General features: G+C 43.7%; 1 protein-coding gene across 1 annotated transcript in view; it reads left to right on the top strand.

Moving 5' to 3' along the window:
* The first annotated feature begins 13,032 nt into the window (after positions 1-13,032).
* Positions 13,033-14,636, top strand: part of PPP4R1 (protein phosphatase 4 regulatory subunit 1) — a 65,597-nt gene continuing 63,993 nt past the window's right edge. Inside the window, exon 1 of the mRNA XM_029220523.1 lies at positions 13,033-13,100. The gene's annotated coding sequence lies outside the window, so the exon portion shown is untranslated. The remainder of the gene's footprint in view (positions 13,101-14,636) is intronic.

The following is a 14,636-nucleotide window of genomic DNA, read 5'->3' as shown; positions in this document are numbered from 1 at the left end:
TCTGGACTCTGGCAATCCTATTTTTTTTTTAAGATTTTTTTTTTGATGTGGGCCATTTTTAAAGTCTTTATTGAATTTGTTACAATATTGCTCCTGTTTTATGTTTTGGTTTTTTGGCGCGAGGCATGTGGGATCTTAGCTCCCCGACCAGGGATCAAACCTGCACCCCCTGCATTGGAAGGCGAAGTGTTAACCGTTGTACCTCCAGGGAAGTCCCGGGCAATCCTATTAATTAAATGTCCTTTGTAGGTAGTGACCTGTAGTAGCTAATGAGGAAGTGAAATAGCAACCAACAGCTGTCTTACTGACCAGGCTGCAACTCCCTGTGTCCTGGGAAGCACAGTGACACCATTACCAGGCAGGCGGTGAGAACAGAAGCAAACAAATATGGAAACTAACATTTATTACACACTTACTGTGTGTCAGGTGCAGGTAACCTTTCCCTAAATCAGGTCATCTAATCGTCCCAGCCACCCTAGTGACAGTCCTGTTCCCATTATACAGCTGAGCTAAGTGAAGCTCACGGGTGACAGAGTGAGTGGGGAGGTATGATTGGACACCGGGTCCATGTCGTTTCTGGTGTCCTCTCACCACACTGGACATCTGATAAAATTGACACGTGGTGCTCTGTGTCTTTCACAGTGGCCTTGAGGGCCTTATTTTCTTGTCCTGCTTGCTCATCTGAGTCTGGCCTGGAGTCCTCAGCCCTACCCCCCTCCCCTGAAAGAAATGTCAGGTGACTGTGACCCAAAAAAACTGCAGAACGTTTTTTAAAATTTTTATTTTATTTATTTATTTTTGGCTGCATTGGGTCTTTGTTGCTGCACGCAGGCTTTCCCTAGTTGTGGCGAGCGGGGGCTACTCTTCGTTGCGGTGCGCAGGCTTCTCATTGCAGTGGCTTCTCTTGTTGTGGAGCACGGGCTCTAGGCATGTGGGCTTCAGTAGTTGTGGTGCGTGGGCTCAGTAGTTGTGGCCCACGGGCTCAGTTGCTCCACGGCATGTGGGATCTCCCTGGACCAGGGATCGAACCTGTGTCCCTTGAAATGTCAGGCGGATTCTTTTTTTAAAAAAATAAATTTATTATTTATTTATTTTTGGCTGCGTTGGGTCTTCATTGCTGTGCACGGGCTTTCTCTAGTTGCGGTGAGCGGGGGCTACTCTTCGTTGTGGTGCGCTGGCTTCTCATTGCAGTGGTTTCTCTTGTTGCGGAGCACAGCCTCTAGGTGCATAGGCTTCAGTAGTTGTGGTGCACAGCCTCAGCAGGTGTGGCACACAGGCTCAGTAGTTGTGGCTCATGGGCTCTAGTGCGCAGGCTCAGTAGTTGTGGCGCACAGGTTTAGTTGCTCCGTGGCATGTGGGATCCTCCTGGACCAGGGCTCAAACCCGTGTCGCCTGCATTGGCAGGCGGATTCTTAACCACTGCACCATCAGTGAAGTCCCTGCAGAACTTTTTTGATGCAGTTACATCTCTCAGTGGACATCTGAGCTTGTAATCTGGGGGGAACCTGGAAGGTTGGTATTTTCAGGGTCTTGTTTGTTGGGAGAGGTAGGAAGATGCCACGGTCCCCCTACGCAACCAGGCAGTGCTCTCCTGAGGTGTCGCCAATTCCAGCCTCCAAGACTAGGTACACGTGGTCCCTCAGCTTCAGTCTCCTTGTCCATAAAGTGGGAGCAACCACAGGCCTTGCCTCGCTGCTCTTTGGTGTACAGCTGTGTTGAGTTTCAGCAGAATCTCAGGAGGAAGCTGCAGGCCGAGGTGACCGGGTTGGCAGGTCGCTGGTCTCCAGAGGCCGTGGTGAGCTGACCTGGGGCTTGGTCACAGGGGGTGGGGAGCTAGAGGCAAGATCCTGGGTGCAACCAATGGGCCGTAGTTGTTTAAGTCACTGCATCTTTGATGCATTTTGCTCATAAACCCGCCACCTGCAGAGAGTGGAGGCGACCGCCAAGCCCCTCCTCCCGCCTCCACCGTCTCCCCCACCCCCATACTTCTCACACCGGAGGATGACATACCCGCTACTAGGTGACTGCATCCACAGAGGAGGAGTCCCCCCAGCGCTGCTGCCGGGGCTGCCTGGGGAGCACGCTTCACCTAGGACCTCTGACCAGTTATTGTTTTTGCCCAGCCAGGACTTCTCAGAATAAATTGAGATAAAGGTAAAGGTTTATTTATCCTTCCACATCTCCAGTGAGCATTAATGCTATTTGACTAAAAAGAATGATGCTAAACTCTGCCCTCGAAGGAGGCGTGGGGTCCTGGGTGGGCTGGTCTGGATTGGTTTGTGGGGTTTCAGGGCCTGAGTCCAGAGGCCTGCACAGACCCGAGATACAATATCCTTGAGAGGTGACTTGAAAGCTGTGGACACCAACCAAAGGGTCCTCCGTCTAGTAATTCAGGGAGGAAAACTCCAAGTTCAAGCTGGGCAGATGGAGGCAGGGAGGCCAGGAGGCGGAGAAGCCTTGAGCAGAGTGTGGGAGGCTGGGCCCTTCCCAGGCTCTGCTTCCTGTGCTGAGGTCCATAAAGCCTCCCGCCCAGCACCGCGCCCTAAAGGCATCGCCGCTCGCTAACCCGCTAACCTCAGTTAGGGGCCTACATGCTCTCCCAGGTGGATCCACGCGCAGCAGCTCTGTCCGCCACTAAGCAGAGGCGGTCGGGCTTCTCACCACTTCATCTACCATTTCCCATCCAGTTCCCTCTCCCCTTGATCCAGTCAAGGCCCATTTGGCCTTGGTATTTGCATGTGGCCCAGTTTTTAACCTTGGGACCCTCTTGAAGACCCCGGTGTGCACCCCCGCCCCAAGTCCTCCCGGTCTATGATCACGTAGTGTATCTGTCTCAGCTTGGGTGCCAGCCCTGGGCCCTGGTCCACTGGTTGGTGCTGGGCCAGCGGGGGCATTGAGATCTTTCAGAGAAACATCTCTTTCCACTGCATCATTATGGTGTGCTAGGAAAATGCTTTATCTCAAAGCCAGAGCTCCTGCATCTGTGTTCTTTCCCCCTTACCTCTTCAGGATCCCCTGATTCTCACCCTGCCCAGGGTAGTCAAATAAATGTATATACTGCATATACATTTTTAATACATAAATTTTTTATTGATAAGATTTATCACTTTTAAGTACACAGTTCAGTGGCATTAAGTACATTCATATTGTGGGGCAACCACCAGCACCATCCATCTCCAGAACTTTTTCATCTTCCCCAGACTGAAACCCTATCTATGAATTTGACTGTTCTAGGCACCTCGTATAGGTGGAATCATACAGTATTTCTTTTCTGGGACTGGCTTATTTCACTTAGCAGAATGTCTTCAGGGTCTACCTATGTTGTGGCATGTGTCATAATTTCCTTCCTTTTTAAGGCTGAATAAGAGTCCATTGTACATACAGACCACACTTTGTTTACCTACTCCTCCATCACTGGACACCTGGGTTGCTTCTATCTTTTGGCTTTTGTGAATAGTGCCACTATGAATATGGGTGTGCAAATATCTGTTTGAGTATGTGCTTTCAGTTCTTTGGGGTATATGCTCAGAAGTGGAATTGCTGGATTATATGGTGATTCTGTGCTCAATGTTTTTGAGAAACTGACATGTTGTTTTCCACAGCAGCTGCACATCATACATTCTCACCAGCAAAGCATGAGTGTCCCAGTTTCTCTATATCCTTGCCAATGCTTGCTACTTCCTTCCTTCCTTCCTTTCTAATAATAGTCATCCTAATGAGTGAGAAGTGGTCTCTCATTGTGGTTTTGATTTGCATTCCCCTAATAATTAGTGATATTGAACATCTTTTCACGTGCGTATATCTTCTATGTCTATTGAAGTCTGTTGCCCACTAAATATATAAAATAAGTTTTACTGTCATTCAAGAAAACTCACTTCTTGTAGCTTTTTAATATATATACCAAATATTTTCATCTTATAATCACAGGCTAATGTCTCTTATCAACCCACATTGATTTGGGAGGTGTTGAAAAATAGAAAGAAACTGTAGATAATCATGTGACATGCACGTCAATATGCATATACACACCATGTTTATTCATTATGTACATTTGAACAGTGCCCTGAATACATATCATGACCAAACGCCAAATGACCAGATCTTAAAAACAACACTCAACCGAAGCCGGGAGAACTCCAGCTTCACTCAAAGCTGAGGCAGGAGCTCAGAATCACCATCACAGATTAAGCTTCTGAAGTACAAAAATAAATGGCATGTTATAAAACATTATTAAGATAATTTTACCCTTAAATATTTTAGTAACCAATATTTTAAAGTTTGACATTATATTATAGAAATAAAATTTGTCAATGTTGTCATCTATACTACTTCTGTAGTCACTCGACTGCACATTTATGAGACTCAGTTGTCACCAGTACACTGAATGACAGCACTAATCTTTGTGCATAACAGAATGTAATTGGGGAAAATGGTTTTCCGTAATTTATTTGCTTGAAGGAACTGACTACCCAGGAAAATCTCAAAAATACCTTATCTTCAACTACCAAAAAAATGGCTGCAGACCATAACAAAAAATTTGATAAGCTTTTTATTTTAATTTGTGGTTTCTGTGGCCTCAAATCTATAAGAAATTGTTTTCTTGGAAGTATTCTTGTGGCATCTATTTTTAAGTTTATTAGAAGGAAAAAAATGGATTTGGGATACCTAGTTCTCTAATATTTTTTCCCTACTGTTTATACACTTTAGTGTATCTATTTGGATTAAAGATAGTTCATTATGGGTTTATTGTATGTTGTTTTGGATTTTTTTCTCCTTGTAAAATTGAGATGGCAGAGTTAACATGATTTTAATGTCACTCTCATGAGATGTGGAGAGCTTTCAAATAGGATTTTGGGGGAAAAGATTCTTGGCTTAAAGGGGGGTTTTAAAAAACTTAAAAATCAAAAGCAGTTCTTACAGATTATTTTGTTTAATCATAGGATCATGAGTACAACAAAACTCTGAAAAGCTAGGAATCATGATATAATCACTATTACCTTATGTTCGTAATTAAATTTTTATATAAATTTATTGGCTCCAAAAGTACATAATGTTCTTTCTCAAATTAACTAAAACACTGTAAAATAATAGCTTTCACAGTATTTATATTGCAGCATTCACTCTGGCAGTTATAAATTTATGTAGCTCTTTGACAGAATTTCAGAACAGGAAGCACATAAGGAGATTTTCCTCCAAGTTATATTTAGACTGCTTAATTATATTTGAAAGGGCATCTTCAGATAATAACAAATCCATATCACGGTTATTCCTATTATTGACATTGTCACATTGATTGCATGCGCTGGGGCCCTAGGCGCACACGTGGTCACTGAGCTGCGCAGTCTCGGGGATGCCGGAAATGACGTAGGAGCGGCGGGGGCTCCCCCACCCCCACTGCCTGGCTGAAATCCCGCAGAAGTTAAAAGCACGAAGGCTGGAGTCAAATGCCATTACCTCCCTAAAATACGCGTTATTTATTGCTAAACCGGCAGAAGGATGGACGTGAAAGCTGCGTGAGCACGGGGCGCCCAGTCCATCCGGCGAAGCGTTAAATTGGGGTGGGCATCCTTTCCCTTTGCTGAGGCGCAGTGACAGCTAAAGATAGGGAGCCATCAGAGCTCACCTGGAGGTACCCACGCTGCCCCGTACAGCGGCGACGTGGATGCGCAAGTGCGCGGCGCGGACGGTGACCTGAGGGTTCTCTGTGCATCTCACCACGTGCAGCCGCGGTCTGCACTGTAAAGTGAAGACGCTTTACAGGTATTCACTCCTTCGACCCTCACAACAGACCGCGGGAAAGGCACTTGTATTTTACAATTTACACTTAGCAGACCTGGAAACCACATCGGAAGGGGGTGTGGCGACCGCTCCCCATCCACCAACCCAGGACGCGGAGCCCCTGCCTTTGGATGGAGGCGGGAGCACTTCCTTCTCTCTCCAGTTTCAGGCTCGGGGACTCTCACCCGAGGGGCTTGGGGGGCAGGGAGGGCCTGAGCATCCTAAGCGGGCGGCTGAGGACCCGAAGGGGAGGGAAGAAACCAAGGGTGCGCGCGGTGCCTCTAACCTGCCTGGGGAGCCCTGCTTCAAAAACAAAAGTAGTACTAAATAATCAAATTAAGTCAGGTAAATACTTCCTTTTCCTCTTCTGGTTTCCCGTCCCTCGCCCCTCCCCCTCTTCCTCCTTTTTCTTCTGCTTTTCCTCCTCCTCCCCGCCCCTCCCCCTCTCCTCCCCGCCCCTCCCCCTCTCCCCCGCCCCTCCCCCCTCTCCTCCCCCTCTTCCTCCCTTCATGTCCCTCCCGCTCCTTCTCCTCCTACTTCTCTTCATTTATTTCTCCCTAAAGATGATATGGAGAAAAATTCAGAGTGTTTAAAGTTCTTAGGTGCTGGTGCTGGGTTAGATTTTGTCACCCAGATTTTTCAGGAAGAGGCAAATTCTTTTTTTTAAATACATTTTTAAAAATCGTGTGTGTGGGGAAGACATACAATATTAAATTTACCATCTTAACCATTTTAAAGTGTACAGTTCTGTAGTGTTCAGTGCATTCACATTATTTGCGTGCTTAGTAAACTTTTAAAAGTCAAAGTAAAACATGCATGCAGAAAAAAATGGCCTAAATCATAAGACATAGCATGAAAAATTATCACAGAGCGTTCACTCATAGGCAGCCTCCACTCAGGCTAAGAAATGGAATATTCCCAATACCCTCTCAAGTGCTGCTCAGGCCCTCTTCCAGTCATTAGCCGTGCCCCCAAAGGCAGCCTTTAAACTGACTTCTAACACCAAAGGTTAGTTTTGCCCATTTAAAACTTTTGAATAGGTGGGATCGCACAGAATGTATTCTGCAGCATCTGGCTTCTTTCAATTAGCAGTACGTCTGTGAGAGGCATTCATTTTATAGCGTGTGGCCGTGGTTCATTCATCTCCGTTGCTATGTGGCATTCCATAACACGAATATAGCAGTTTTATTTACCCATTCTAATGTTGATGGGCACTTGGATTTTTTCTAGTTTGTGGGCTTGTTACAAATAGCGGTGAATGTACATGTCCCTTGGAATGGAATTGCTGGATCATAGGTTCTGCATGTGTTTGACTTTAGTAAATATTGCCAAATATTTTCTAAAGTGGTTGTACCAATTTCCATTCCGAAGAGCATTGTATAAAAGTCGTGTTGCTGTATGTGGAAGGAAGAATAATGCCCACACCCCTCTCCCTGTCCAAAATGATGTCCATGTCCTTGTTCCTGGAACCTGTGAATATGTTACCTTATGTGGCAAAAGGACTTTGCAGCTGTGATTAAGTTACGGATCTTGATGGAGAGAGATCATGCTGGATGACACAGGTGGGCCCGTGTCATCACAGGTTCTTAAATGTGGAACAGAAAGGAAGCGGGTCAGAGGCAAATGTGACCGTGGAAGGGTGGACACAGAGATGCAATTTTGCCGGGCTTGAAAATGAAAGGAGGCCAAGAGCCCAGGACCATGAGGGTCTCTAGAAGCAAAAAAGGCAAAGAAATGGATTCTCTTCCAGACCCTCCAGAAAGTAGTGCAGTTTCTGACGCCTCCATAAGCCCAGTGAAACTGTGTCAGGCTTCTGACCCACTGAACTCTGAGATAATAAATTCGAGTTGCCTGAAGCCACTAAATTTTTAGTAATTTGTTACAGCGTCAATAGGAATATAAGACTCCACATTCTCAACAGTACTTGATATTACCTTTTAAGTTATTTTTATTCTGATGGGTGTTTTATGGTATCTCATCATTGTTTTAACTTACATTTCCCTGATGAGAAGTGAGATTGAGCACCTTTTCATGTGTTTACTTGCCATGTGGATATACCCTTTCATGAGCTGCCTGTTTGCATATATGGCCTGGGTTCCTATTGGATTGTCTGTCCTTTTCTTAATGACCTGTAGTTTTGTGACTATTCTGAAGATACACTCTTTTCAGTTATGTGTGTTGCAGTTATCTGCCACTTGATAGCTTGTGCTCTCTTAATAGTGTCTTTGGGTAACAGAACTTCTAATATGGTCCAATTTATCTTTTTCCTGCATGGTCAGTGTTATTGTGTTTGAAATAATTCCCTATCCCAAGGCCAGGAAGATATTCTCCTGTGTTATCTTTTGAACCTTTTTATTTTAATCGGAGTATAGTTGATTTACAATGTTGTGTTAGTTTCAGGTGTACAGCAAAGTGATTCAGTTATACATATACACATATCTTTTCTTTTTCAGATTCTTTTCCCATTTAGGTTATTACAGAATATTGAGTAGAGTTCCCTGTGCTATATAGTTTGTCCTTGTTTATTATCTATTTTATATATATGTGTATATGTTAATCCCAACCTCCTAATTTATCCCTCCCCCCCCACCTTTCCTCTCTTTTGAAGCTTTATTGCTTTACATTTCATATTTGTGTCTCAGCTCCTCTGGAATTGATTTTTGTATATGGAGTGAGGTAGGCATCGAGTTTCATTTTTTGTCCTCATCTGACACCCCAGTTGATCCAGCTCCCAGCTCTGCTGCACTGCTTTTGTCTGTCTCTTGCTACTCTGTGTTACCACTGTTATCATAAATCAGGCATCCACATGTGTGTGGGTCTGCTTCTGGACTCTTCATTTTGTGTTATCAGTCTGTTTGTTTATGTTCACTCCAATACCACACTCTCTTAAGTATTGTAGTTTGGATGTAAGCATAGATATCCAATAGAGGAAGTTCTTCCCATATTGTTGTTCTTCAAAATTAGTAATAGCATTTCTAATTTTTTTTTTTTTAGAATGGCCCTTTGTATTTTTTTTTTTGCCTTGGCCCTTTGCATTTTTGCCTTGGCCCTTTGCATTTCCACACAGACATTTAGAATCAGATTGTCACTATCCACACACAACAAAAAATTGCTCAGATTTTGATTGGGAATGAATTGAATCTGTGAACCAATTTGGAAGACAATTGACATCTTTACAAAATTGAATTTTCTAATCTGTGGCCTTGCTGTAGCCTTATATATATATTTTTAAGAATTTAATAGGTTAATTTGTCTCAGTAATTTCTCTTGTTTTCTATATAATGGTCCTGCATATCTTTCTCTAGATTTGTTTGTAGAATTTGACTTTTTTTAAATCGAAGTATAGTTGATTTACAATGTTGTATTAGTTTCAGGTGTACAGAAAAGTGATTCAGTTATACATATATTCTTTTTCAGATTCTTTTCCATTTTAGATTATTATAAGATTTTGAATATAGTTCCCTGTGCTACCCAGTAGGTCCTTGTTGATTATCTATTTTACGTATAATAGTGTGTATATGTTAATCCCAAACTCCTAATTTTATCCTTTCCCCCCATTTAGGATTTGACTTTTTTTTTTAATTAATTAATTAATTTATTTTTGACTGTGTTGGGTCTTTGTTTCTGTGCAAGGGCTTTCTCTAGCTGCGGCAAGCAGGGGCCACTCTTCATTGCGGTGTGCGGGCCTCTCACTATCGAGGCCTCTCGTTGCGGAGCACAGGCTCCAGACGCGCAGGCTCAGTAGTTGTGGCTCACGGGCCTAGTTGCTCCGCAGCATGTGGGATCTTCCCAGACCAGGGCTCGAACCCGTGTCCCCTGCATTGGCAGGCAGATCCTCAACCACTGCGCCGCCAGGGAAGCCCAGGATTTTACTTTTTAAAATGCTATTGCAAAGGGCATCAAATTTTAAATTTTTGTGTATAACTATTGGGTGCTGACTCATAATTATAGAATTGACCTTGTGTGCAGTGACTTTGCTAAATTTACTTCTTAATTTTAAGTTTATTTGCAGATTCTTGTATTTTCAACATATACAATCACATCATTTGTGAATAAAGACAGCTTTACTTTGGAAGAGCCACATTTGATGTAGGGGATATGGAAAAACTGGGTCTCTCATGCATTACTGACAGGAATATGAAATGGTGTGGCTGCTTTGGACAATAGTTGGCAATTCCTCAAAATATTAAAGTTACCATATGATCCAGCAATTCCAATCTAGGTATATACCCAAGAGAATTGAAAGCATACATTTACATAAAAACTTGCATGTGAATGTTTATAGTTGCATTATTCATAATAACTAAAAAGTGGAAACAACCCAAATATCCATCAACTGATGAGTGGATAAATAACATGGTGTATATCTATACAAAGAAATATTATTCATCAATAAAAAGAAATGACATACTGATCCATGCTACGATATAGGTGAAATTTGAAACCATGATGCTAAGTGAAAGAAGCCAGTCCACATGCTGTATCAATCTGTTTATATAGAAGGTCCAGAGCAGGCAAATTGGTACAGACAGGAAACAGATTAGTGGTTGCCAGGGGCTAGTGGTGTGTGGGGGTGGTAGTGGTGGGTGACTGATAATGGGCTCAGTGAGAGAGCCCGCGTGTCGCAAACTGCAGAGCCCACACGCCCTGGAGCCCGCATGACACAACTAAAGAGAAAACCTGCACGCCGCAACTAGAGAGAAGCCTGCACACAACGAAGAGCCTACACTGCAAAGAAAGATCCCGCATGCCGCAACTAAGACCCCGTGTGCTGCAACTAAGACCCGATGCAGCCAAAAAAAATAAAGAAAATAAAAATTAAATAATAAAAGAAAGAAGGGCCTGATGTGTTAATGGAAGTAAAAAAAAAAAAGATGATACCAAGACCGTACATGTGAAAGGACAGAGGCTTTCCTGATGCCAGAGAAATTGGCTGAGAGACAATTTTGATGGAAAAGTCATGAGCATAATGATATACAAATCCTATTAGCATCATTTAGAATCAGGATTCCAGCGTTTGAATCCCAGCCCCCCTATTTGCCATCTGACTTTTGTCAAAATTTTAACCTCTTTGAGCTTTGGTTTCCTTTATTTGAAAAACGTAAATATCAATACCTACTTCACAGAGCTGTTTGCGTTAAATCTGAAAGTACATGAAAGCACCTAACATAATGCCTAGTACATACATCTCAAAAATATTGCAAAATGTACAATATTACCATTGGGGGAAGCCGGCTGAAGGGTACACAGGACCTCCCAGTACATTTTTTGCAATTTCCTGTGAATCTGTAATTATTTCAAAATAAAAAGTTAAAAAATGGAGTAGTTATCTTTTGTATGAATTGTGTTGTGTCACGGTGCCTATATATGTGTATATTTTATAAATAAATATATATATTTAATTTATTTTTTAAAACCAAATGAAGGAATCAAGGACCAGGAACAGAAGGAATTTTGTTACAAGGAGTTAGTTACACAGAAGTGAAATTGGAGTAGAAACTTTTGTTCTGAATCATAGAACCAGAGGGCAGACGTACTATGAAAAGACTTTAGAATCAAGGCATAGTTTAATCACTGAGCTTATCTGGGTTTGAGTATGTGGTTTGCTTATGGTTTTTTCCTGGTTCAACTTGACTCATCCATTCAGATTCAGAATAATAAACGTTTCCTCAAGCATGTACTCTGCCAGACATCGGGGCAGGCTCTTCCACCTTGCTTTGAACATGATTGCCACTGAGGCTTTGTGCATTTGGAAAGAAAGGCATAAAGGAAACCAACACTGCCATTTTAATTCAGTAATGCTATTTTCACATCTTAGTTTTCCTAATAAATTTAAAATGCGTGGAACAAATTGGATGGGTGCCGTACCTCAGCTGGAATAACCGCAAGATTCCTCAATGCAGAATCCTTTTGGTTCTACTAATCTGGAGCGCTGTGAAAAGCACTGGAGTCCTTAACATGGTGGATAAGAAACAGAGGGTTTACTTTCCTTTATACTCTGTTTACAGTGGTGGTTCTAGGTTGCACTGTTTTGCTCAGAACAAGCCTATGCTAAGAAACTGGCGGTCTGGCTGATCACGGACAGAGTTGAAGTTCTGTTGCATCTATGGGCAGCCTTCAACTCCTGTAAATGGAGAAAGGAGAGCCTGAGTAGAGAGAACTCTGGACAGGGTTCAGTTCTGTAGCTATTTTCTCCCTCTAGTCTTTATTCTTTTCCTAAGGTGGTGTGAGAAAATGTATCTTCAGCCAATGTGAATAAAAAGAGATCCAATGTCTTTGAAAAAGAAAGCCAAACTATGAAAGCTCTAGTAAAAGTTAAGATTTCACAATTTGGAATGTCATCTTGACATGGAGCTTTAAAGGAGGCTTAAAAGAAGCATAGAAAGGAAAGATTAAAATTTCAAATATTTACCTTTATACAATTTACGAAAACATGTATAGGAGGCTTTGGGTAAGAGATTGGCAATTAATAAAAAAAAAAGTATTTGTTCTTTTTACTGGAGAGTGGCAGTTTGTGGGGGACATCAACCTGGCTAAAAAAAAAACAAACCCCAGAGATGAATGAAAACAAAGGTTAAAAATTTCTTTAAAAAACATTTTTATTGTATGTCTCCATTTTCAGATTCATTCATTTTTTATTATTCAAAACAATAACTAAAAGATCTGCCTTTTATATACTTTCAGCTTTAGGATCGTCCTAAAGAAAAAGTAAACAGTTCAATTACCAATACAAAAATTAATAAATGACACAGCAGCAAGCAATGTCAGGTGGGTTTTTTGTTTATTAGCAGTTTTTTCCCCATGATACTTATTATGTTTGTGTTTCAAGAGTCAAATTTATCAATGTCCAAGGCTCCGTGGCTACTCATAAAAGTTTTCACTATCATTTGGAAGAGGACTTATTCTGAAAAATCCAGGCCTTAATAGCCATAGTTGGATAATACTTTTTAAAAGTGACTTGTGACATTCCTTCTATTTTGCAGATTTCAGGGGCAGAGCAGACTCTGGGCTGTGCTCTGACCACTAGACGCACAGCTTCCAGCATCCACAGGCGTGACACTGTAAGTACAGTTGGGGTAAGGGCATAGAATAATAATGGCTGTTCTTTAAATACCATTTTCTATGAGGAGGAAACAGTGCCTTTTATAGAGTGAATACTGGTGTAAAAAATTTTTTATTGTATGTTTGAGAAAGGACTAGAGAGTGGGAGAAAACATCAAATGTAAAAAACATGCTTGTGCCAAACCGTGAATAAGAACATCCTCACTGAAATGTCTAAAAACCGAGCTGCCTCAAGGGACCTGCTGTAACATGGGATGCAGGTAAGACGATAACCAAATGCACAGCTCCTGAACAATATGGACAAAACTACCCAGCCCCTCCTCCTTGGCTGCCTTCCCAGAGAACGTGAGATAAAACTCACTGTGCAGCCTCGCTACCCAAGGCAGAATTAGTTGATCTGTATCCCAGGCTAGCATTTGGTGCATAACCTCTGTTTTATCACCATCACTGAGAATTGTTAAGTCTGACTTTACTGGGTAGATGGTCCAGATCATTCTCTTCACCTTTGTGTGTCCAGGGGCTGAAGCCTAGCTGGCGTTCTGTCGATTTTGTGTTGCTGCAGGGAGACCACCAGTTAGTGTAAAGAGCCAAATGCTCTGTCCTCCTCCTCCTCCTACCCAGAATTGCTAAAATGGTGGGTGTCAGCAAGGCAAAATTCTCACGGATTGAGTCAATTGATAGTTTGTGAATTTATAACTCCTTGTCATTTTGAGAGTATCAGCTGAATTCACATAAGGGTGTGAAACTAGATTGTGCCCGTTTGGCTTTTAGTTTTAATTATTCTATGTTTGAGAAAATTAGACACACACCTAGAGTTAGAGATGCTATTCCAGTTTTTATTACTCTCAGAAGCCTAATACATACTATGCAATATGCGTTCCATCCTGTAACATCTGAGAGGGAAGTTTTTGGAATAGCTACGTGGGACCCATTTTATTACCCAGAATTATGAATTTCAGAGGCTCTGGTGTAATATAGTGTCCTTGATTAAGACCACCGTGCAGACTATTCAGAATTTCGTCTCCTCCCCCAGAGCCCAACGTGGCATCACTTACACAAGTCCCTGTGTTGTCTCCCCTGAGGGCATCACCATCTTGGAGGCTTTGGGGAGACGGGGAGGTGGGCTGCACTCCTGGACACAGGACAGTGGGAAGTGGGTCAGAAATCCTGGGTTGGGCCCCCACTCTGCACTGGGAGCTTGCGTTCATCACTTAACACGTGTGGAATAATAGAGTCTGTGCTACACATTTCAGCTGAGCATCTCAAGGGCTACCAAAATTATTTAAAGACAAAAAGCTAATGCTAGGCGCCGTTCCCCCAGCACCTGCGGGATGCCCAGTACACGGTGCTCGGTTCCGGCCATTCTTCATTAATCCCGACAATCCCGGGGGCGAGGGTCGCCCGTCCTCCTACACCCGGGTCGCACGCCCACCGCGCAGGCGGCGGAGCGGACCTGAGCCCAGCGCCGGGACGCGGGGGACCAGTGGGGAAGCCCGGCCGTCCCCGCGGCTTTGTTCGCGGCGCCCGGCGCGGAGGCGGTGCTTCCCGCCCGGAGGTGGCCCCGCGGCCCCCGGTGCGCGCGGCCCGTCTGGCTGCGCCGGTGACCCAACAAAGCGCGCGGGAGGCCCCGCCCGCCCCGCCCGCCACACGGCGCGGGGCTCCGGCGACAGCAGTAGCCGCGCCACCACACTCCGCGCACCACCGGGCCGGGCTGAGCCGAGAGCGCGCCGGCGGGCGGAGCGAGCGAGGCGGGAGGCGGAGCGGCGCGCAGGCGGGCGGGGCGGGCCGGGTCCGCC

This window comes from Monodon monoceros, unplaced genomic scaffold (assembly GCF_005190385.1).
Source record: "Monodon monoceros isolate NGI ecotype Baffin Bay Population unplaced genomic scaffold, NGI_Narwhal_1 Super_Scaffold_1, whole genome shotgun sequence".
NCBI lineage: Eukaryota > Metazoa > Chordata > Mammalia > Artiodactyla > Monodontidae > Monodon > Monodon monoceros.
The sequence above is the reverse complement of the archived record's forward strand: the minus strand, read 5'-3'. Positions and strand labels throughout refer to the sequence as shown.